This window comes from Rattus norvegicus, chromosome Y (genome assembly GCF_036323735.1).
Source record: "Rattus norvegicus strain BN/NHsdMcwi chromosome Y, GRCr8, whole genome shotgun sequence".
In the NCBI taxonomy this organism is placed as follows: Eukaryota; Metazoa; Chordata; class Mammalia; order Rodentia; family Muridae; genus Rattus; species Rattus norvegicus.
The window spans coordinates 36,779,425-36,804,936 of NC_086040.1; positions in this window are offsets into that span (position 1 = coordinate 36,779,425).

Sequence of the window (25,512 nt, forward strand, 5' to 3'; positions counted from 1 at the left end):
CCAGTAGACGGACACAGATCTCCCAGAGCCAGAGTCAGTTTTGAGTTTGCTAAGGGTTCTGAGTAGCTGAGCCATATCTCCAGCCCATAAACGACACAATTTTGTCACAGCAAGGGGAAAACTGGACACTACTACTCCTATGCCTTTTCACACTGTAGATTCCAATCCACACTTTATTTAGAAACTAAGTGTCCTGTAAGTGTATTAAAGTTTTTTTATTCCCACTTCGGGTGGTACCTATCCCTGCATTTCCCCTAGTTTTTGAAGGTTGTCAAGGTATGAATGGCCCGTTTTCCAGGATCTTTGCTTATGGTCCACCTGTCTGATCTACTGAGCCTCTGTACCGGATCCTTTAGGTCCTCGATCTGTGATGATCCCCCCACCCTTGTGGATTCATGCTTTTGAACACTGATTTACAATTTTTCTTGTGCAGCCGTAGGGAGGTTTGGCACCAACTGATTTCATTCAGCTTGTGCTATGTATTAGGTAAAGATCCGATGAACTTTAAAATATTCATTTGAAGAATTTAATGTTATATAGATAGAATTATGATATGGTGTGGAATTCAAATATTTTGCCACCTAGGAACTGAACTTAGGATGTTGTGTAATCTTTTAAAAACCATTCTCTGGTTTTAAATTTTGGTGTGTGTGTGTGTGTGTGTGTGTGTGTGTTCATGTGTTTCACAGTGTCCAGGATCCCATCTACAAAATCTGCACAGATAAATCCCAGAATAGATGGGTGGAGACTCTGGAAGCTCCCCTACTCCAATTGAGAAACTACTGGCAACTGATGACTACAGGGCAGAAGGCCCGTTTTCTTCATGGATTTGGCTCCTGACGGCTGTCCATGCTCCCCTGGATGTTTGTACCCACTCCACACATCTAGTCAGAACGAAATGGACTCAGCAGTTTCTATTAAATGCAGATGGAATTAGGAGGGAGGAAAGGTGAGGGATTTGAAGGGAGGGGATGGGAATATATTTACTCAAACACAATACGTGTACGTACCAAGTTCTTAAGGAAAAAAAATTAAAACAAAGTAAATAAATAAGTAAATAAATTTGCTTATGTTTGCACATGTGCATGGGTTTATGTGTGTGTGTGGTGGGGGGCTGCACCACCCTGCTACAAGAGGATACCATGCAGTATCTTTCTCTATGTCTTTCTGCCATTTTTTTGATGCACTGTGGTGGTTTGAATATGCTTGACTCATGGGAAGTGCCACTAGTAGGAGGTGTGGCCTTGTTGGAGAAAGTGTGTCACAATGTAGGCCAGCTATGAGGGCTCCTAGTGTTCAAGCTCTGCCCAATGAGGAAGATATATGCTCTTACTGGCTGACTGTGGCTGCAAGTCTCTTTCTGGGCTGCATTCGATTAAGATATTGAACAATCTCCAGCATCATGTCTACCTGGACTCTGCCATGCTTCCCACCATGATAATAACAGACTGAACCTCTGAAACTCTAAGCCAGCCCCAATTAAGTGTTTCCTTTATTAAGAGTTGCCTTGGTCATGATGTCTCCTCACAGCAATGGAACCCTAACTAAGACATGTGGTGTCTTTGCCTGATCCCAAACTCTCATAATTTCATCCCGGCTGGAAGCCTGCAAACCTTAATGATTCTGTTCCCCCTTCCTGTTCCTGGGGTTACAGGTTTCCCCTGCCTGCTTAATGATGACTGAGATCTGAGTTCAGGTCTGCTTAGGCAGCAAGTGGTTTCAACCACCCATCCTCCTAAGACCTATCGTGTGGTTTTTAGTGTTTACAAGAGCATTACGGTCAACATGCAAACATAAATTAGAGATGGCAAGTGCATCTTGACTGCACCTTGTTTCGGTATATTTGAGTTGTTTCAGTGTCTTGATTTGACCTTGTTTCTGTATATTTGAGTTGTTTCATTGTTTTTGAATGATTGCTGAGGATTGGGAGACTTAGCACGAGATGGGAAGGAGAAAATGAGGATGCAAAGATCTATCAGATCCCTGCCACTTGCCCTTGCATTAAACATTTCATATTTAAAAACAACAACAACCACCACCAACGACAACAGTCAGCAACAAGGCATGCATGCAACAGACTGGCAGAGAAGACACTAAAGTGCATTACATACTTGTAACCACACTTTCTCCACTAAAGCCTCATATATTGAGCTGATGGATTTTGTTGTCAAACCCTGATTATTAATCCCTAGATGGGAGCCCTCTTAACACCAAGATGAATGACACCATGGTCGATGGGATAGGCAGAGCTTGCGATTTTCTTTCCTTGTAAAGTCAACCGAGTAGGGAACTAATAACGACAGCTCACATATATAAATAAAAGAGCCTTTCACACTGACGATTGGAATTGTTACTATATATCCCTTTTCTTTGCATTTCTTTCATTAGTGTGTTGTTTTCAGTGCCATGCTTGCTACATAGAAAACTGTGCATTTTCTACACTACGTATCTTTTGGGGTGCACTCTATAAGCTAAAGACTAAATCAATTCATATCAAAGGGTTCCTCCCTGTCCTGTTTACAGAACTGAAATTAAACTGTTTTCACAGAACATTTCTTCACACTTGCCTGGCTCATTGTTGTTTGGGCTTGAGTGTGAAATTTCTCCAGGGTCTCAGCTGTGGGAACACTTTGTCTGAAGCTGATGGCACTGTCTAGGAAGGTTGTGGAACCTTTCAGACTGTGCCTTATGAAGTGTAGGTCACTGGGGAAAGAAAGAGGGAGCTTGCTGGTTTGGACCGAAAACTTGGCTGCCTGATACACCCATATATAAGCAGGGCTCATGCAGGCTCTCAGTGACACAGATCAATGCACTGTTGCCATGTGGTCATTGCCAGGACAGTCTGAACCCAATGACTGTGACTGTGTGCCCTAAACAAACCTCTATTCCTTTATTTTGATTGTGTCATGAATTTTGACACCTTGACATAAAAATAATGTAAGTGTACATCTGCATGTCTGTGTGTGTGTGTGAGAGAGAGAGAGAGAGAGACAGACAGAGACACAGAGAGACAGAGAGACAGAGAGACAGAAAGACAAGAGATAGAAAGAGACCGAAAGAGGGAGAAAGTTCATTACATTAAGTATGTATAATTTGCTCCTTGAATCATAAGGCAGTCAATTGGTTTGATTTATGTTCAATATTTGAATTCTTTAGAGCCATACAGCCTTATATTACATAGCTAAAGCTAATAGTTTAAATTTTCTATTAAGTAATAAATTATCTTTATCCTTGAGAATATCATACATGTATACAATGAAACATGGCCATAACCTCTTCCATTTCACCCTCTGCTCTCCCCAAATTCCCTGCCAATAACCATCTCTCAAAATTCATATCCTCTTTCCCAACCTATAACCACTAAGCCTAATAAGCATTGGTTATGTACTAATTGGTATGTGACCATCTACAGCAATGTGGGAATTCTACCAGTGACAAAACTCTCAGAGAAGAATGATTCTTTTACACCAGCAGCCATCAGCACCGGAAAGCTCCTCAGTAAGGGATTCTGTCTAGCTGTTGGTCCTTTATATACCTATGCAGGTGACCACAGCTGCTGTGAGCTCACAATTGCGGCACCCATGTCATGTCCTGAAGGCAGCAAACCACAGCACTTCTTCCCACACCCTTGGTCTTACACTCTTCCCACCCTCTTGTCCAAGATGCTTCCCGAGTCACAGGAGTTAAAAGAGACTGAGTCTCATCCATAACGGGGTCATCTTTATTGCTTCCCACGCTAAACTGCTCTCTTAAGAAACATTATTTTAGGGCTGGATAGATGGCTCAGTGGTTAAGAGCACTGACTACAATTCCAAAAGGCCTGAGTTCAATTTCCAGCAACCACATGGTGGCTCACAGCAATCTGTAATGGGATCTGATGCCCTCTTTTTGTGGTGTGTCTGAAGACAGTGACAGTGTTCTCACATACATGGAATAAATAAATAAAACTTTAAAAAAATAATCTTTATTTAAATTTTTACTGGAACCAGAAACTTTTTTCTTTTTAGAAAGCTTTATAACATTTACACACACACACAAACACACACACACACACACTCACACACAAACACACACACAAACACACACACAGAGAAAGAGAGAGAGAGAGAGAGAGAGAGAGAGAGAGAGAGAGAGAGAGAGAGAGAGAGGGGGACGGGGGAGGGAGAGAGATCGATCTAAAGGACTAAAATCTACTCCTAAGTCAAAGATAAAGCCAGCACTTGTCAACAGGATTGTGGAGAGTTAAGGGTGGAATGACCATGGAGCCTCCAGAAGGCAGGAACCAGAGACAGTGGCTCTAACAGGTAGGGCATCTACTGTATTTCAATGCCTTCATGACCAGGATTGGTGAACTGCAGACTAGCCATGTGGGTATTAGCCTACAAAGTGCACTTTGTATGGAGACTGAAGTGTGCTGCCCAGGCTGCCTTGGTTCCCTCTCACTTCTATGATTCCTAGGAGACTAGGTAATGTTTCACCAGGTTCAGTGGTATTATACAAACTGCAGTCCTAGGTCACTATCTATGCTGTTAACTGTCTGTGGAGTTTGGTTCCAAAATTCTTCAATAGCCTTGAAAGGGTTTCTATTTAACTCATTCTAGGGTGATCTGTCTTTGTTTTCCATAAAGGTTCTGTGAGATAGATAGTGATCTGCTCCTACGAGTAAAGCAATGCCTTGACCTTCTGAATCTTCCCAATTGAGTCCTTGGCTGAGGTTTGTTAGAATGTCAACCTCCTCCCAACAGATATCTGTGCCTGGAAATATATCCTTTATGTAGGTCTATTCTTCTGGTGTGTGTGTGTGTGTGCACATGATGGTATCACAGAGAAGGCTGTCGAATCTGCCATTTATTTTTTTACAGTGTGTGTGTTTTCCTATTTAAACTTGTTCTTAAGTTTCGTAAGAGTTTCCGTACAATCTTCATTTTTTGGGAGAAGATCTTCCAAATGCGTCTTCCTCTGGTCTCAAGAGATGAGAACGAGTCATTAGCATGGAGGGCTGATTGAGAGCTGCTGGTTGGTTCCCAGTGATGCTGTGGGCCCTAACTTTGTAAGCTTGGCTTTGTGTGCCAGCCAGAGCCTCTGTATTCTTTGAGCCCCTCCTTGCGAGATGAAGTATGCATTGTTTGTACTGTTTGCTCTAGCAATGAGCCTCTTTTGAAATTGTTTTCCCTGTCTCCCTAGACACAGTGCAGTGTGATGTCCTTCCACATGGAAAATCGCTGGCCACATTGAACAGGGGAGGAGATTCAAAGTAAAATACAAATGAAGAAAGCAGAAGTGACAGCCATGTATGCGATAATCCGACAGCTAAGGGGGTGCGGAAACGTGCAGTTGGCTGCAGAATTTGCAAAATTTGGATGGGACTCATTCCTTCACAAAGCTCACATAATTCACCACGAAATATTCGGTTCCTTTGATGGCTATCTTTCTGTAAGTCCTCAATTGGACTGTGTGTGTCTTCGTGTATATCTCTGCATGTGTGTGTCTGTGTGTAAGTCTCTGTGTCTTTCTCTCCTTCTGTGTCTGTCTCTTTCTCCCTCTCTCCCCCTCCCCCTCCCCTCTCCCCTCCCCCTCCCCCTCCCCTTGCCCCTTCCCCTCCCCTTCTCCTTCCCTCCTCCCTCCCTCCCTCTCTCTCTCTCTCTCTCTCTCTCTCTCTCTCTCTCTCTCTCTCTCTCTCTCTTTGTGTGTGTTTGTGTGTGTGTGTGTGTGTGTGTGTGTGTGTGTACATTCAGAGATTGTCCACAGATACAAGTGGCTATTTTGCTACCAGTCGTTGGCAATTTTGCTGTGATAAACTCTGAAAAGGAGTATGATCTTCCGAGCCATTCCCTGTTGCTGGTTTTTCCCGTACAAATCTTATGAATTCTCCTTTCTTGGTTCTACAGATTTTCTCTAGTTCGTTTTACCACACCCCACCTCCATGCTTTTCTTAGTTTGCTGTCATATAGTGGGAACCTCCGAAATTTCAAACTCATTTCTTTTGCGGCGTTTTTCCGCCTGAGAAACCACATAATCTGGAAGCTTGTGCTAAAACTGGACACTTAAAATTTATTAGTTATTAGAAATTGTGTTTAAATTTAAAAATCATTTCCTCATTTTGTGGGCTCATCCGACAGGTGTAGGCAGTGGTTACTGATTGATCATGGCACCGGACACTTCCGACCTCACACAGACTCTGACAAGGATTACTTCCGGTGCTGTGTGTAATTTTTTCGCCTTATTTTTTCGCCTTCCAATGAAGGTGCAGACTTGAGCCATTTCCGGTGTCAGCACTTAAATCACGTAGTTCCGGTTTCTCACAGGCTTCCAGTACCTAGGTTGTGTCCTTTTACATGGGACATCCGCGCCACGGAGCAGCGTTCCCTTGGTCTGAGCAAGAGGGATCTCTGGTTTGGATTGTTTTCTCTGCCAAAAGTACATGGGATTAAATTCTCAGACCCCATGAGTCTATAATGGCTTCTGTGAACTCTGTGTTGTTATTTTCTTTTCAAATCCTCTTAGTTCTTGGCCGAGTCGCTGACAGCTTCCTCGCTCTGTGAACTGGCTGCCGTTGTTCTATTACAGCAATTTGATTGATATGTCGCGTTCATTTTTTAGCTCTCCTAACACCATTTTCTGAGAAAGGCTACTTCTCTCTGTGCGCATTGCCTCAGTTGTTGGACACTACCTCTTAGGAGTTCTCATTCCCTTCCTTTGTGGCTCTGCATCCCTGTAGACAAGGAGCTAAAGTCTTTGAAACAAAATTCAGTAACTCCACGGTGGCTTTTTCATGCCTTTTGAGAAATCCGAGGACAAGTCTTTCCACTGGCAGCTATTCACACACATTAAACTCTTAAGTCGAGAAATCCAACTTGCGTTTTAATCCTAATATCAACAAACACATGAGTTACCAGTAGATTTATTGAAAGAATCAAGTATGAGTTTGGACACTCCTTTGTCTCTCTCTCTCTCTGGAACACAATTTTTCCTCTTTGAAAGCTAAAATTTCTAATTTTATTCAAGTCCATTAAAAATCCACATTATTCTTAATTTTTTGATGGGAATGACTTTAGTTATCTACAGACTGACCTGCTCCACCCCCCTCTTTCCATGACTAAAAGGAAGGCTATTTTAAAAAACAGTTCTGCCTAATGAAAACCTAGTTTTTTTTTCTTTTGTCAAATATTATTTCTTGACTTCTGGATTTTTTTTAATACCAACAAGGCAAAAACTGTTCTCTAGATGTCTCCCTCACCCCCATATTACTTTATTCTTTGGTTAAGGGTGAGCCCCCTCTATGCTCATTATCAAATGCTTCTGATTCGATTTGTGGAAAAAAGCAACCTACTGTCTGTCTTTTTCTAGTGGTGTTCCTTTTCAGGGAATGAGAAATACCAAAGCCTGCCTGAGAATTAGGATTTTTCAAAAGTCTCATCTCATTTTGGATTCCAATTCCAAAGTTGACATTAATTAAGGGGAACGGATATGAACTTCCCATCTCGGTTGGGATGTGTATTATTATTTCTTGTTATATTTATTTTCCCTTTGTGACTTGAGATGTAAGCTACCCACAGAAAAAAAGAGCTATCTAACCAAGTTCCCATCTTCCCCTCTCTGTAAGTTGAGATTTCTAAGGCTGAAAGGAGAATAAAGTAAAATGAAGTGAGTATGTAGATGTTGTCCACGTACTTCCTAGAACAAGAAACAGACAGAGACATGTTCCATGAACACGTGTATCAGCTGGAGCAATGAAACTGCAGGAGTTCTGGCTAGATCTAAAATCCCTGTAAATGGTGTTTGTGTGTGTGTGTGTGTGTGTGTGTGTGTGTGTGTGTGTGTAAACCTGAGTGTATGTGTATATGTATATATGTATGTATGTCTTAGGATTTTACTGCTATGAAAAGAAACCATGACCAATGCAAGCCTTACAAGGACATTTATTTGGGGCTGCCTTATAGGTTCACAAGTTCATTCTATTATAATCAAGGCCGGAGCATGGCAGCATCTTGGCAGGCATGATGCAGGAGGAGCGGAGAGTTCTACATCTTCCTCTGAAGGCTGCTAGAAGACTGGCTTCCAGGTAGCTAGGTTTAGGGTCTTACAGCCCGTGCCCACAGTGACACACCTACTCCAAAAAGGCCACAGCCACTCCAAAAAGGCCAAACCTCCTAGTAGTTCCACTCCTATTTGGCACTATTTGTCATTAAACATGAAACTTATTCATAAAACTGTTCAATGGACAACAGGTAACTTTAATGAGATAAGTACAGAATTATTTGAAAAATAGACAGGAAGATCTGTGCCTTAGTTACTGTTCTATTGCTGTGAATAGACACCATGACCAAATCAATTTATGACAGGAAACATTTAATTGCAGTCTTACAGTTTCAGAGGGTGAGTCCATGGACCATCGTGATAGACACCATTGCAGCATGCTGGCAGGCAATCAGGAATGGCTGAAGTAGATCATGTGAGCTCACATCCTGCTCCCCAGATGAGAGAGAGAGAGAGAGAGGGAGAGGGAGAGGGAGAGGGAGAGGGAGAAGGAGAGGGACAGGGGGGAGGGAGAGAGGAAGGGAGAGAGAGAGAAGCCTGGTGGGCTTTTGAAATCTCAAGGCCCCCACGTCCCACTCACCCATCTCTTTTAACAAAAACACAACTCCCAATCCTTTCTAAACAATCCACAAACTGGAAACCAAACATATTCAAGTATTTGAACCTCGAGGGTCACACTTATTCAAAATCCTGAAGTATGTTTTTTTTTTCTTTTAAAAGAAATCAAGTAATGAGTGCCCATCACATTTGGTAGTATATTTTACCATTACATTTCATTACTCAGAGGTTAGGGTTATTTGCATAACAAGTATCCAATCAAGCCATCATTCTCCCATAAGGCAAATGCATCATACCTCCCCCCTTTCTACTTGATTATCCACGTAGGGGTTACAGAAACATATCCCTTCATCCTGATTTAGTTCAAAGCATGAAACGCTATTGATGTGCAATTAATTGCTATTCATAATGGGATAAAACAGAAGCCAACATGATTGAGTCTATTGTTGCTGGGAGCTGAAGATTTCCCTTCCATTTAATAAAACATGACAAATATGATTTTTAACGCAAGCCTAGAAACCCCAACAAAGCCTTTAGTTTATATTTGTTTCAGTATTTCCAGATCATTCTCTGTGATACACAGGAATCTAGAGGAGGAGAATTGTGTGGAGTCACTGACACACACTCAACAAAGGATTCGTTTGCACAATAAGGAGATATATCCTGTCCTCTGAGAGTTGCCCCCAGGACTCCCAATGATCTAAAAGTACTCAGGTTCCTTGGATAAAACGACACTGCATTTGCATATAACCTATGCAAGCCTCTTGTATACTCTAGTCATATTTATATGTGTGTGTGTGTGTGTGTGTGTGTGTGTGTGTGTGTGTACCTGTGTGCATAAAGACATGTAAGTTCAGAAGCTGGGGGAGGGTAGAGCGTGTTCTGCTCCTTCACCACCTACTGTATTCCCTTGTGACAGGGTCCCTTGCTGAACCTGAGGTGAGGCAAACTGTCCTCCTGTTCTCATACCAAGCACTGGTTAATGCATGTGTAACCACACACTTGGCTTTACCCCTCTGTCATCTCCCCAGAACCTCCTACATTTTAAATAATCTCTGAATTACTTTTGTACTTAATGAAATGAAATCATGAGGGTCTGTTATTTAGGAGATGACAAGAAAAATTGTTTGTATGTGTTCAGTACAGATATGGTATTTTAAAAACCACTTTTATTAGTTCCTTGAGAACTTGGTACATTATATATTGCAAAAATTTACTTTTCATTTCTCTTCCTAACTCTTCCCAGATCCATCAACACCTAATCCCTTCTCCCAACTTCAAGCTCTCTTTCTGCCCTCTGTAATAATCCACTCAAATCATTTATGCTGCCCATAAATTCATGGGCATTGGGCAAGCCACTGGAGCCTGGCCAGCTTATCACCAGCTATATCTTTGTATAAAACTGACTCTCCCTTTCCTGTCTTCTAGGGCTGAGGGATAGTGGTCCTGTCGTTTATAGAAGACACTGCTTTATTCTGGTTCTCGCTAGGAATTGTATCTTATATTTCCACTCCCTCTTCCTTGAAGGTTCCTAAGACTCAACCCTTCAATTTTTGCCTCTCTCTGAGAGTCTGTGTATATGCATGTGTGTCTATTTTATAGATGTCCCATTTTACATTCAAACCAACACATGGAGGGGGGAGTCTTTACAATTGACTGCTTAAGGTATCTCACCCCAGACAAAATGCTGCAATGCAGACATGGTGTAGCAAGTACGAGAAAAAAATAGGAGATGTTGAGAAACCTACCCAGCTGTTTCTAGTGTGAGGTGAAGTTTAGACCTCTGACACAACTTCTGGCCCTACCTTATGAGTTTAAGATACACATTGTCTCAGTACAATGTTCAAAGGTGGGACTATGAAAAGCAAATGGACCCTGTGGGCTGTAATCAATAAGTTCATCTGTTGATAGATGTGTATGAAGTTGGTGGGAAACTAGGAGATAGAAAATTAAGGTACTTGGTCGTTTGGAACATGTCTTGGAGGGTGTTTTTTTATCCTTGATCTCTTCCTGAGTTGGTGCTTCTTGGATGCCAGTGAGGTTAGCAGTTGAGGTCTACCGTGCCCCTTTCATGGACATGTGACCATGGACTGAAACCTATCAAACCATATACCAAAATAAGTTTGTTTACTATGTGAGTTGCTAGGCAACTTGTAAGAATGATGAATGGGATTAACATGAATGTGGCCAAAAGTGATGCTGACCATACCAGGTCAGGTCCGGATTTGATGTATGAGGACCCATGACTAAATCCTTTAAACTCTTTGTCTGGAGGCTGCACGCTAAGAGAAGACCCTATGTTTCCCTAGTGGTTTTATACAGACGATTCTGCCAATGTATCTGTTGTCTTAGCAAATCAAGAACCTTGCTGCTTACCACTCTGGTCCTTCTCCTGACTTCACTTCTGTGTTTTTAATAGACTTCTATTATGAAATAGTGGGAAATAAGTATTAAAAAAGGAAGGCTAGCAAGCGCAAGGCCGTGGGTTCAGTCCCCAGCTCCAGAAAAAAGAAAAAAAAGGGGGGGGAGGAAGCTATAAATTTTGCTGTAAAATCATTACATTACACGCTTAAAATAAATGGATTTTTAAAGTATGTAAATTATACTTCAATAAAGCTGCAGAAAAGGCTTGGCCAACTATGATGCTTGTCCTGTGATTTGCTATTTTTCATAGTTCCTGTGACTTTGCTCTTAATAGTAGTGGGTTTTATCACAGATGACTCAGACACCAGTGTAACCATGCAGGGAGAACACTCCATTCCGTCAGTGAAAAAAAATCAAGTCAAATTCATTGGCTTTTTTGATGAGGGTTTTTCTGGTCACAGCTGAGTTGGATGGAAGTTGTACAGCTATTGGCTGAGAGTAAAGATGGAGAGAGCACAATGTTTATGGGGATAACTGAAGGTTGTGCTCATGAAAGGACTGAGTCACAGAGTACAGTTGCAGATACTCCAGCGGCTGATGGATCTGAGGCCTAGGGACCTTGCAAGACTGCCATTATATGTTTTGTGATGTCATGCCGAGTGTGAGATAAGGCTAGATGAAGTGGAAAAATTTTGGTTTCTTTGGAAAGTCACTTGTGTCACAGGATGTTTTTCTGGAAGCTATGTTAGGAGAGGATGTTTTCCTGAAGCAGACACATGAGAAGGCGTATGATATTTTGCTGGAGCACACGTTTGAAAGGGGGACAGGATGTTTATGGATAACATAAATGTAATCGCACAGAGAGGGAGAGGACAATTTAACATTGCTACACCTTGTAAGGCTTTGCTGGACTTCGTTCCATAATGAGAAAAGCACAAAAGAATCTGTGCTATTCGGGCTTCTTCTGGCTGCTTCTGCTGCTTCTTGTTTGTTTGTTAGAACCTTGTGGTCTCTGCCAGATCAAGGCACTGCTACTGCTTTGTGTTTTGCTTTTGCTATTGGGCCGTACTGCACAATGAAGATTGGAGTTACCCCAAAGAATTCCTTCTAAATAGGTCCACAACTCTCTCCTTTTCCTATCAACTTTCTCTCTCTGCTACCTCTGGATGGTGGGCTAGAAGGGTGGTTGAAGTGCTTAAGAACCCTAAATAAAGTAGGTTTTGAAAAAATCTAAGCGTGCAGGTAGATTCATGGGTTTTGAGAAAGGGTTATGTCTCCTGCTGAGAGGAAATGATATGTAGGTTGTGACTTTTTGGTTCTGTGGTCTACTGTGACCCATTGAATGACCAGTGACTTACAGTCTCCCAGTAAGTGTAGCACACACTAAAATGCTTTTTCTTGGCATTGGGAGCTGTAGAATGTATTCATTTCTTGTCATATATTCTCGAGTATTCATGTTGGTAAAAGTAGTTACTCTTCAGTTCTGCCATACAGGAAGTGGGTCTATACACTGAGAGAAGAGAGTGACTGGTGGTGAGTATGTAACATGGAGTAAGAGAAACATTACAGTGCTTGGTCTCTCGCACCTTTTTTTTTTTTTTCCCAACTTGACAATCTGGAATCAACTGAGAAGAGAGAACAATTCAAGAACTGCCTCCATTAGACTAGTCTTTGGGTAAGCCTATGGAACATTTTCTTGATTAATGATTATTATGGGAGGGCCCAACATTGTGGCCAAGTTCATCAGTAGTGATGTATAAAAAGAATAGCCTTTTAGGCTGTAAGAACTAGCAATGGAGCAAGCCATGGGGAGTGCAGCAATTGGAATAAGAATGTCTCCCACAGTCATATATTTGTATATTTAGTTAACAGGGAGTGACAGTATTTTGAAGGATTAGAAGCATTAAGATGTGTGCCTCATTCAAGGAAGTGGGTGTGTCTACAAGGGTGGGGTTTGATTTTTCAAGATCTCCATGATTTCCCAGAGTTTCTCTCTCCCAATCTCCCTCTCTCCCTCGCTCTCTCTCTCTCTCCTCTCTCTCTCTCTCTTTCTCTCTCTCTCTCTCTCTCTCTCTCTCTCTCTCTCTCTCTCTCTCTCTCTCTTTGCTTACAGAGCAGTAGCTCTCTATTGCTCCAGTGTTATGCTCCCTCCTATGATGATGGACCAGACTTCTGAAACTGTAAGGTAGCCTCCAATTACATGCTTTCATTTACAGTAGTTTCCTTGACCATGTTGTCTCTTCACAGCAAAACAACAATGACTGAGACAGTGAGCAAGCCAACAAGCAGTGCCCTTGTTACCGCTTCAAGCTCCTGTTCTGGTTTCCCTCAGTGATGGTCTGTAACCTGTAAGGCAAATAACCCTTTCCTACCCAAGTTAGTTTTGACCATGGCATTCATCACAGAGAGGAGGAAGCAAACTAGAACTTCACAGGTCAGTACATGAGCAAGTCTTACCTTTAAATTAAAACAAATTGTCTATGCCTTTCCATTTTTGGTTATGAGGTAAGAGTCTGTGGCTCTACTAGACACACTATTTCTATAAGAAATTGTCTTACTTAGGGTTCCTATTGTTGTAAGGAAACTTCGTGACCAAAGAGCAAGTTAGGGAGGAAAAGGTTTATTCAGCTTACACTTATACATTATTGCTCATCACCAAAGGAAGTTGGGACAAGAACTCAAACAGGACAGCATCCTGGAGGCAGGAACTGAGGCAGAGGCTATGCAGTGGCACTGCTTACTGCCTTGCTCCTCATGTCTTGCTTAGCTTGCTTTCTTATAGAACACAGGATCACGAGCCTAGGAATGGTGCCGCTCACAGTGGGCTTGGCCCTCCCCCACAAATCACTAAAAAATGCCCTACACTTGGATCTTGTGGAGGCATGTTCTCAAATGAGGCACCCTCTTCTCTGATGACTCTAGCTTGTGTCAAGTTGGCATAAAATCAGGGTGGTGGTTAGAATGTGATCATCCCATGGGAAGTGTGGCACAAGTAGGAGGTATGGCATTGTGGGAGTAGATGTAGCGTTGTTGGAGGAAGCATATTACTGTGGGGGTGATATGTTTCTTCTCCAACACCATATCTGCCTAGACGCTTCCATGATTCCTGCCTTGATGAAAATAGACTGAACTTCTGAACCTGAAAGCCTGCCCTAATTAAATGTTGTCCCTTGAGGTTGGGGATTTAGCTCAGTGGTAGAGCGCTCTCCTAGGAAGCACAACGCCCTGGTCCCCAGCTCCGAAAAAAAAGAACCCTCCCAAAAAAATGTTGTCCCTTATAAGTTGCCTTGGACATGGTGTCTTTTCGCAGCAATGAAACACTCAGACAACCAGCCAGTATAAAAACTTCCAAATAGCAGAATTAATCAACAATAGAAAGTATTTTCAAGTCCTGCAATGAGAAACTTATTCTTGAGGGAAGAAACAGCAATGAAAGAGTCCAAGATAAGGTTGACTCCAAAGAAATTCTTGGAGTGTAGATGTGGCTCAGGGAGACCCCATGGAGTGCACAGGGGCTTCTCAGGAGGAAACAGCTACATGGTCAGGAACCGCAAAACATTTTAAAGTCACGGCAAATGGCATAAGAAGGGGATCTGCACCTATGCATTGGAGGAACCGTCAAGAGTTTTCTGAGGATAAGCTTATATGTGAGTAAAAGACGGGAAGTTCCTGGGGCTAGATAGGGTAAAATGGTGCACAGGTGTGTATGAAGCCATCCATTCGAAGGAGAGCAAGGCAAGACAAGCCAGTGCAGGAGCTCTTTGAGGTTATCTAGGGGCATTGAGCAGAGAACTCAAAAAACATTACAGGATGGAACAGAGTCTACTAGTGCTAAGGGAAGCTAAACACAGGATCCACATAACACCTGACATAAGCTCACAGCATCCACATCTTCTCTTTTAAATTACTTTTTACTGATCATACAAAATAATGGGCTTTCTGATACTTTCAGGAATCGATAGATATCAACTTAGTTTGGCATTCACTACTCTTGAGTTATCCTCGTCAAAATGTCCTCCGGGAACCCTCCACCTCACCTCCACCTTCTGTAGTGATGGTTGGCTGTTCTTTAAGGAACCAAAGAGACCAATATGGATGCGGCCCAAGTTCACCTCATTTTAGACCCTTTCTGTTCTTCCTGGGTCTCCTGCTTCACTTTTGGAGAACTCCATCTTGGAATTCCCTCGTGCCTTATTGTCCTCTACTCCCTCATGTGTTCTTTAGTCTTTCTTCCACATCACCATCATTTTAATCTTTCTTAACCTCATCCTGGTCTCTTCTCTGCATGTGAAGGTGGGATTTATTTAAAAAGATGACTTTAGGGGCCTGAAGAGATAAACAATGGATTAAGAGCTCGTCTGCTTTGAAAGAGGACTTGGATTTTTCTTTGAGCTCATCCAATGGCTCCCAACCACGTTTAATTCCAGCACCAGGGGACCTGACTATTCTTGTCTCTGTGGTCTCCTGTATTCATGCCCTGCCCCTTCCCACATAATTAAAAATAATACATCTACAGATGAGAAAAAGGTTTCATTATGTTTTGTTAGTCAAACAATCCCCGATCTTCTCTGATTCTGAGTCTCCTTGGATCAGTTATTGGGTTTCCCCTTGAGTTCCAAGACGACATCCCTATTACCTGCCACTCTTTCCCCAACTGCCTGTTTCTCTCTTAAACTTCACCACAAAGAGTCTATCTATTTCTGGCCCCTATCCACTGGTTCCTAAACATCCATCTTTTTTTTTCCTGTGCCATCCCTGCTCCTCTAAGCCTCATCTCCAGTTCTTTACTCTCCCTAAATACCAGACCACCTCAGTCCTGTTTGTTTTAGAGTAGTGACATTAGACTTACTGTTCACAGCCTTGAACTTTCCGGCTTCCTCTCAATGTTCCATCCACCACAGACCATCTCCTCTACCAAAGTGCTCACACACAATATGTCACACTACACATTTTAATTTTTAGAGCAAAAACAAATTCCACTGGAAAAGATACTGGGGTTGTCAAAGGCCCTTGCATATCTGAACACAGAAAAACAAACATTTTCCCCCCCAATACTATGAATATCCCAACTATGTCCCCCACACTTTGTGAATTTCACCTTAACGGACCTTTTCCATCAGATTATAGACATAGATGTGGACGATGCCATCAAACTTGAAGTACACGGAAGGCTTGGCTAGAACTTGGTAAATGACTTTGCCGATCTTTTTGGACCTGTCATTCTGGTGAACTGCACCAATTGACCTGTTAGGATATCGCTGTCAACATCTGACTTCACCACTGCTGGAGCAATCTCTGGAATGATACGGACGTTACCTTCTGTGTAATCATCCAGGAGCAGGTTGATGTATAGGTCTGGATCTTTCTCGTAGGTGATGTAAAACCAGTCCTTCATGATCAGCACCTGGGCTAGGACCACACCCCTCCAGTTGTCCTTAGAGCCATGTTTGCCCTCAAATTTATGCTCCACAGCTCAGCCAACCGTGGCACTTGCGAGATGTGTGTCTTTCACTTGAGGAAACACTACTTTGTGAATCAAGACCTTAAGCTTTAAAATCCTCTCATCGCTGTGAAGTTCCAGTCCTTAGACACAGACTATTCCATTATCCTTGACCAGATAGAGAGAGGGATTTGTTGGCAGTTGATCTAGAACGATGGCCTTCCATTGGGTGACAGGCTCATCTCCTTACTTCCATCCGTGAGAAATTCTGCACCCACAATATTCCCCAGGGCCTGGGGAGAAGGCCTCCTCCTCCTCCGCTTCTGGAAGGATGCTATGCTCATCCTCCTCAGAGATACCCTCTTCTTCTTGACTGTAGACCTAGTGTGGTAGGCCACGGCACTCCTGGTCCACTGTCTTGTGGCTATCGTTCTGTGTTCAGGCTTCATACTTGCCCATCCCTGGATTTGAAGAGCTTGCCTGCTTAAACCAGGCACAATGCTGTTGCCTCTGTCATATGATTACCAGCAAGAACAATGGGGTTGGGGTGTGGGAGGGCGCTGGAACAAGACTCTTGTCTAAGAGAACTTTGGAGCAGGTGAGGAAGGCGATGGTAAACAGGTTTGAGCATCTGAATCTAATTCTGTCATAATCAGAAGTTCATAGGAGGGCTGGTAAATGGTTGAGCACACCTCTAGTTCCAGCACTCAAGAGGCAGAGGGAGACACACCTCTGTGAGATCAAGGATAGGCTGTTCTACAGAATTAGTTCCAGGATAGCCAAAGCTACCCACAGAAAAACCCTGTCTCAAAAATCAAAATGTAAATTTCAAAGGGAAATGAAAAAATGGTTCTCTACAGCTCAGAATAACATATTCAGACACATTTCTTCAGCCCGAGGCACTTTGCCTCTGCTGAGGAACATCTCCTTGAATGGCTAGGTCAGTGTGTGATTAAGTATCCCTGTCCCCACTTTAAGCAAGCAGAACAGAGAAAGGATAGCAAAGGATCCAGAAGGGTGGCCACACCCCTCTTCTACCCTCTAACTATGACCTATGTGGCAACAACCACAAGTATCTGCCCAGAGAAAAATTATACCAGTCCACTGGCTTTCTGTACTGTGCATCCTGACCCAGCCCCAGGTTAATTCCGGGAAGCTGTTGCAACTTCGACCACAACAAGAGTCTTTTGTGTAGGCAACAACAGCCATTTAGAAAAAATACCTCCTAGGGTTGGGATTTAACTCAGTGGTAGAGCATTTCCTTAGCAAGAACAAGGCCCTGGGTTGGGACCTCAGTTCCAAAAAAAAAAAAAAAAAAACAAAAAAAAAAAAACAAAAAAAAAACAAAGAAATATTATCTCCTAAAATGCACAGGCACAGAGAGGAGCTTTGGCATTTTAGTAGAATTATGAATTAGATATTGTTAGCAAAGTATATTAAACTCCGGAGACTGACTAGCCTAGACCTTCTGCCTAGCTCTCAAAAGTGGAAGACATTAGAACATAAGGTTACTTGCTGTACGAGGGTAAACTTTTAGCTACAAGGGTCCAGTTATCTTCATAAACGTATTTAGCAAAAGAAAATGTCCTAGTCGTTAAGATTCTGTCTTCTGAAACCGGTCAGGCACCAAAAGGCTGTTGAACAGTTGTTGGGTTCAGGAGCTGAACTGGCTTTCACACACCACTGGGAAGATAGTGAACCCACCTTCAAAGTAGTCTAGCGCCTCCAAGTGGAAGAGATGCACAACCTCCATCCTTGTGCTCTGTGACATCATCCAGGTTCTTCTTATATCATAGAAGCCCTCTCAGGCCAATTCCTTCCCTAATTACGCTGAGAAACTTCCAGCCTCTAGGTTTTAGCTTCTCATGCTGCCTCCTGGAGACTCAAAATAAAGTCCCCAATCAAATATTCTGATGACTCGAGTCACAGTCTGCCCAAGTAGCTCTTTCCATGCATTTTTTTTTCTGGAAAAGTCTTTTGTTTCTGAGTCACCACATCCTTGGTAATTCTTTTCCCAGCTCCTATCTTTCCTTAGGTTATCTTTAAGTCATTCTCTGTATCAGAAATATGGCTAGCCTCTCTCTCCGAGGCAGGCCACTGGATAGCACACCAAAATTAGCTTTATCAAAATCCACAATTAGAGGAGGGCCATTTTTATTCAAACAAAGCTGGAATTAACAGGATTAAATACATTATATTGAAGTCAATGGCATTCATGAATTATGGATTATTTTCAAAGAGCGAGGAAAAATTAGCTCCTAGGCCTACTTCCAAAGTCAGGATAAACTGATGACAAACCCGATAATTTCCTGCCCCAAAACATCACATTTTAAACATCATCGAAAGCCAAGAAAATAGGCACACAGATCTGTCTGTGTGAGTTACTGCCCACAATTCATTTTGTTCACCTGAACCTCAACTTTAGAAGAGTGCAAGCATTTCCCAATTGAGAAATCCACTTCCTGCTCATGTTTTGTTGAGAAAAAAAAATCAATCTAAATAGAACAAAAGAGATGGAGTGGACAGGATGGGTTGGGTGTTTAGAGCTCTTAAGGAAAGCTCACACAAAGTGAGGTATATCAACATACCTCAGCTGACTCAGAAGCAAACAGGTGAGGACCATAGGAAGCCTTGGACATGAACAACAGGGATGAAGGTGACTTTCCAATGCAGGGATACAGAGCACAGCATCCTTCCTTGGGGTAGGTGAAGTGAGGAAGCTAGTGGTTTTCCACCTAAGTCATCCCACACTGAGCAGGCACGTGAAGTTCTGGACCAGTACACTCTGCAGTGCCTGAGGATGAAATGCAGCTGTCCCCCTCCCACACCCCCATAGGAACAAGCACTTTTTCCAAGGAGAGGTGCTTGAAGACTTCATTCTTTGAAGCCATCTTCTCTGAAGTGTAGGTCTCCAACTCCTTAGCAAGAAAGGCATCATATTTTCAACCTTGTTGTCTTCCCAAATCTCCCATCTCTGTGAAGCCCCATCTTGAAGATCTTGGCCAGGGCATCTGGCTTCCTGAACTGATGTCTCCAACAGGTTTCCTAAAGTCTCATTTAAGCAGTTTTTAACGGATTATGTGTGACTTATCTAGAGTGGAAACAGGGAATGAATTCTGGCTTATCTAAGTCCCTGGAGGTAGTAGGTGCTTATAGAGATCAATTGAAGGAATTATATACATGAAAGTGTTAATCCATTCTTTGGGTGCTACCTGTTTTGTGCACGCTGTCAGGGATCATGACAAGTGATTCCTGAAGGGGCAACATGAATGGAAAGTGCAAAGGGTGCTTAGTAGTCTGTGCTGTCAAGCGCCTCTTAGACCAGCATTGATGCAGAGATGTGTCTTGGAACCTCATAAGCGAGTGGTAAAGGCTAATCAAGGCTAATCCCTTGCTCCTCAGAGACTGCAGGGACTAGAAAATTATTGGTTGACTGTGTTAGGGAATGAACATGTGATAGGATTTGAATAGAGCATAGAATGAATGGGATTGATATTAGAATTCCATGTGAATTTCAGCTGTTACTGTGACGCTTCTACATTGATGTCTCATTATTTTTTTGTCCTAAAGCTCTTAATATTCTCTCCATGCTGATATTTTTGAAATATTGAGTATGCTACACAATGGAAAGTATTTTCTCTAGTCACACATATTGAAATTCTAAATGTCTCTTGACATTTTATGCTGTTGCCTGGTCAGAAGTCCTGGGATGCGTTCAATACTGGTAAGTTGATTGAACACAAACTGTTTGTGTTACAAGCTTTGCTTGTAAATAATTATTTGGTGACCCCCAATTAGATTGTACAAATTCCTCCTGCCTTTTACAGACATATCAACAACCACCCTTGCTTGGAAAAAGGAGTTAAGTGTTATGCCTTCTTTTAATGGGGAGGATGATCTAAGGTTACACTCTTCAGAGAAACAAGGTATCAGGTACTGTAGGAAGAAATATGCATCTAAGCAACAATAAATGTTCCAAGCTAACCCTCTGCAGTAAAGTAATGTATGGAAAATACCACTCCTTTTTTAGTGGTATTATTAACCATTGTAATTTTTTATATTTCAAGTATTACCCCTTTCCATAAACCCCACCTCCACATATTCCTCCTCTTTGTCTCTAAGAGGGTGACTCCATAAGCCCCATTCATTCTTTCCTCACCCCTCTAGCATCACTCTTCTCTGGGACATCAAGCATCCAAAGGACCAATTGCTTCCCCTTCCACTGATGTGAGATGAGGCAGTCCCCTGCTACATATGTAGAATAGCAGACCATGTACAATCTATGGGTGGTGGTTAGGCACACGGGAGCCCTGAGAGTTCTGGTTAATTGATATTGTTGTTAATTACAGTCTCCTTCAGCTCCATCATCCCTTCCCCTACATCTTACATTGGGATGTGTAGGCTCATTTCAATGGTTGGCTGTGAATACCTGGATCTGTATCAGTCAGGTGCTGGCAGTGCCTCTCAGAGGAAAGACATACCAGACTCCTGTTCGCAAGCATGTCTCAGCATCAGCAACAGTTTCCAATTTGGTGTCTGCAGATCTCTGGATGGCCTTTCTTGCAACCTGTGCTCCACATTTACTCCTGTATTTTAATAGACACGGATAACTCTGATTTAATAAGAGATGGGTGAGTGGTCCCATCCTTACACTGTGGTCATATCTATCTACTGCAGGTGGTTTCTTCAGGTTCAATTATACTGTTGTTGTTGATGTTGGCTAATGTCAACCCTGTTGAGTCCAGAGAACCTGTTGCATCCTTAGTATCTGGGATATTCTACAGGATACCCCCATCCTGCAATGTTCCTTCTTTGTATACTTATTCTCCTGGTCCTTTGTGCTTCTCTCCTGTCTCTTCCCACATCTTATCCTGCTCCCCTGTGTTTCCATTTAACTCCCCTCTCCCACAAAGGCTCCTTCCTCCTTATGCCTCCCATGATAATTTTTCCCACTTCTAATTGGGATTGAAGCAGTTACTCTTTGTCCTTTCTTGTTGAGGTGCAGAGTGTATATGAATTTTTTGTGGATATTGTGAGCTCTTGGGCTAATTTCCACTTACAAGTGAGTGCATTCTTTGCGTGTTTATTTGTATTTTTGTTACTTCCCTCAGGATGATATTTTGTCGTTTCATCCATTTGCCTATGGTCTCCGTAAGGTCTCCTGTAATTGTTTAAGGGATTTTTGTGTTTCCTCTATAAGGACTTCTATCTCTTTACATCTGTTGTCCTATATTTCTTTGATGGAATTATTTATTTCCTTCTTAAAATCCTTTAACATAATCATGTTAAGTGATTTGAAGTACAAACATTTCTTTTTCTTTTCTGTTGTGTTGAGTGTATCCTAGGCTTGTGTTGTTGTGAGAAACGGGTTCTGATGATGTTATGTAACCTTGGTTTATATTGCTTAGGCTATTATACTTCCCTCTTGGCATCTCGTTATCTCTGGGGTTAGCTGGTTTTACTGTCTCTGACAGTGGATTGATCCTCGTGTAATCCCATGTGTCAGGACTCCAGGGACACTAGCTCTCTCCTGAAGGATCTTGTGTACCAAGAGCTGTGGATCAGGTTCAGCGACAAGGAATAGATAGAAACCAGAAGTATCCTGTAACAGACTGCCCCTCTATTCCTGGATTTTGAGGGCTCCAGGCAGTTCCACCTAAAAGTGGTAGTCTCTAATGTGATCTTGAGTGTGTCAGCACTCCTGGAAGTCCAACCATTTCCAGGTGAGATATGGGGAGAGAGAGATGAGGTACAGGTTCAGCTTTGTAAACGCAGCTTTGGGTCCTCTTGGTTTTTAATCTTTCACTGAAACGGCTCACAAATGAACTTTGACTCCATGACCAGTAAGCCCCTAGGAATGATCTTCTTTTTGTATTTTCAGAGATGGGACCTCAAATGATTGGCACCTGGCATTTTTACATGGGTGCTATCAATTAAAATTAGGTATCTTTTTCTTTCATGTCAAAAGAATTCCTAGCTGAGATAATTGCTCAGTCATCAAAGCATTGCTGTTGAAAATGAAATAAACTATCATTGAAAAATAAAAATGTTTAGGCAATGTCATCTAGGTCATTGAATTGTAATATATTGAAGAACTCACATAAATACTTCATGATGGTTTAACCAATGCATGGAATCCATATTCATTAAAACGAAGAATAGTATACAGTTTATTTTTACAACTTACTGAATCATGTAATAAATAATACTCTCCATTAATGTACCAGGCTCCATAATAGTGGTATAGATTAGGAATGAATAAAAAGTATTATGAGCTATCTCTTATAAAAATTTCATTATGATATAAAAAAAGAAAGAAATGAACACATAAATCAGTGTGTTGTAGTTGATTGTATGCAAATAACTGAAGAATCTATCTTAGAAATAAGGTCATGGAGATTGTCCTAAGGAAGTGACAGCTAAGTTAAATTAGATGAAAAATAATTGAACTATATTTCGGGCTGTATTACTATAAATATGAGGTCAATAAATGGAAAAGAGCTTGACATATACAAAAAGTAAATGTGAAAGGGTTTGTATAGATTAAGTGATAGAAGAGAGGACCAAATAAAGCTGAAGCTTAGATTTCACATATGGGCTTACAGAAACAATATGAGAGATATAAATTTTTGTTTATGAAAAATGTCTAAGAAATCATGGAATAGTTTCAAATAAGTTTGTTTAACTCTATATGTACATACTAAGGGACTCTGGTTAATTATGTTATAAAACGATAAACAGAATTATTTGAAGGATGTTTTTGATGTCAATCTGGAAGTAGTGTCAGTGATAAAGAAACACATTCATATCAGACAGCTATGATGTATATTTATTTGTTTGGTAGTAGACAGATTATGGCGAGTGGTGGAAGAAAGAAAGATAATGTCTTGTTTTGAGCAAATGAAAATATGTTGGAGTTATTTACTGTGATGTGGAATATTTCATGATAAGTGTATTTAGGAGAATTTTAAAGGTATATATTTTAGATCGATTTACTTGGAGATGCTTGAGAGAACCTCTAACTCACTAGAAATTCCTATTTACTGTTAAAGGTTTGGTGATTTAAGCCATTACTCAGACCATGAATTGATAACTTATATAACAAAAAATTTACTTTATAGATGTATTTTATCCCACTATATCTGGTATTTCTTATTTCATTAAGAGCAAACATATGCTTACATTAGATGCTTGTTTAGTACATGCGGACAATAATTGCCCATTTACTTACTACAAACATTTGGATTGCAATTAGCATTATTCCAACTTTATGGGAGCTGACACAGCTGTTTGATTAGAATGTAATTGCTCTTGAATGTGAATTTAATAAAAAGAAGTGATTTGCTCAAATTTTGTAAAGTTACAAACTCTAGAAGAGTAAAAATATTTAATAAATATCTAGCTCTTCTACGTTTTCTCTTTAGTATTTTAGCGTGTTATGATATTCATGCAAAAATTCCTTATCCGATGATTTTTAACTATAATATCCAGTACTAATAAGCATACGCACACTATTTTACAACTATGAATAATATATGCTTTCAGAAAATTTTCATCAAATGAGCCAGGAATTCTTCCTGAATTCAACACAACACGGCCATTGGGAACAGAATAAACCACAAATAAGGAAATGCAGAAAGTGATTGACACACACAAAATTCCTGGTTTTAAATTTAATAATCATGCTAGTTATGGGATAGAGCTTTGAAAATAGAGTCAACGACAGGATGAAAAACACTGAAGAAGAGTATTTAAATTGAATTTTTACTAAATAAAAGAAAACAGTGGATCTGAAGGTAAGCTACATTTAACAAAATGACCCTGTTCTTCTGCCACTATTTTTTCAATGCTTTGTTTTTTGTTCCTATATTATGTTCCAGAAACCTCTCAATGATTCTGGTTATTCTTTAATAAATGATCATGCAGTTCAGCTGATCTAATATTCCACATTATCTTAATGTTCTTCTGTATCTTTAGATATTAAAATATTAGGGAATTATTTTGGCTAGATTATTTTTCTTTGTTTCTTTATCATAGGAGAGAAGCAATTCTTTGCAGAGAATGGATATCTGATATTTTCTAAATAATCTCAATAGAGTTTTAAACCACATATTATAGATCAATCATTCATACCTTCTCCAAATGAAACTCCTTAAATGTACTACACATATAGTATGTAAAGGGAGTGATATATAGAAATAAAAACATCACCTATGAAGCCACAATCATCTATTATCCCCATGAGGAAATCCAATACTCGTAAGAGTAAATGGTACAGACACATTGCAGGATAGATCAGCATCATTCAAAATGAAGATTTAGCTGGAAAGTGATTTGAACTAAGTATAGTTAATAATAATGTGAATAAGCTTAATGTTACGAGAACTAGTTTACCTGTTATGGTTGCCTTGTCCCTTCTTTGCTTGGGCAGTCACATTTCTGCTCTGTGGAATGAGACAGTCTCTACCTCCTCTGCCCTCACATATTTCAGTTTGTCATTTGGTCCACAGGACATGCATATACCTGCCGATGAATTTTTCTTCTTGGAAATTCGAAATGTTCATATTTGCTGACTTCTGAGAGAGGGTTAAAAGCAAACGGGAAGTGAGTTACGTACCACAACTCTTCTGTATTATTATCAAAATGTGTTTTTTTTCAGGGATGGGATACTTGAGGTGAGAAGAAAGGAAAGTTTCTGCTTTATATGATATATTTTAATACCTCATTCTTTGCCCCTGTAAAGGGCCCAGCCTTATCTCTCAGGCCTGGCCATGCTCCTGTCACTACTCCACTGCCTTTCTCCTGCAGTTCTAATTCTAGATCCTGCTTGCCACTCTAGGTTTCATCTTGAACAGATTCATCACATTTCCCTGTGATCCTGCTCTGAAACATATGCAAGTTTTTGTTTTTTATTTTGTTTCATTTTCAAACTTTTAAATGTTTATGTTAATTTTTGTTTAACCTGTTTTATGGTAGCCTTAGAGAGGAATTATTCATAGATGTCTGTTGTGATTGGAATGAGATAATAATGAAAAAAAAACCTTTTTATAAGTTTACAAGACATTTTCATTTCTAAGTATTTCTCTTACATAAACACACCATGCTGGTTTATC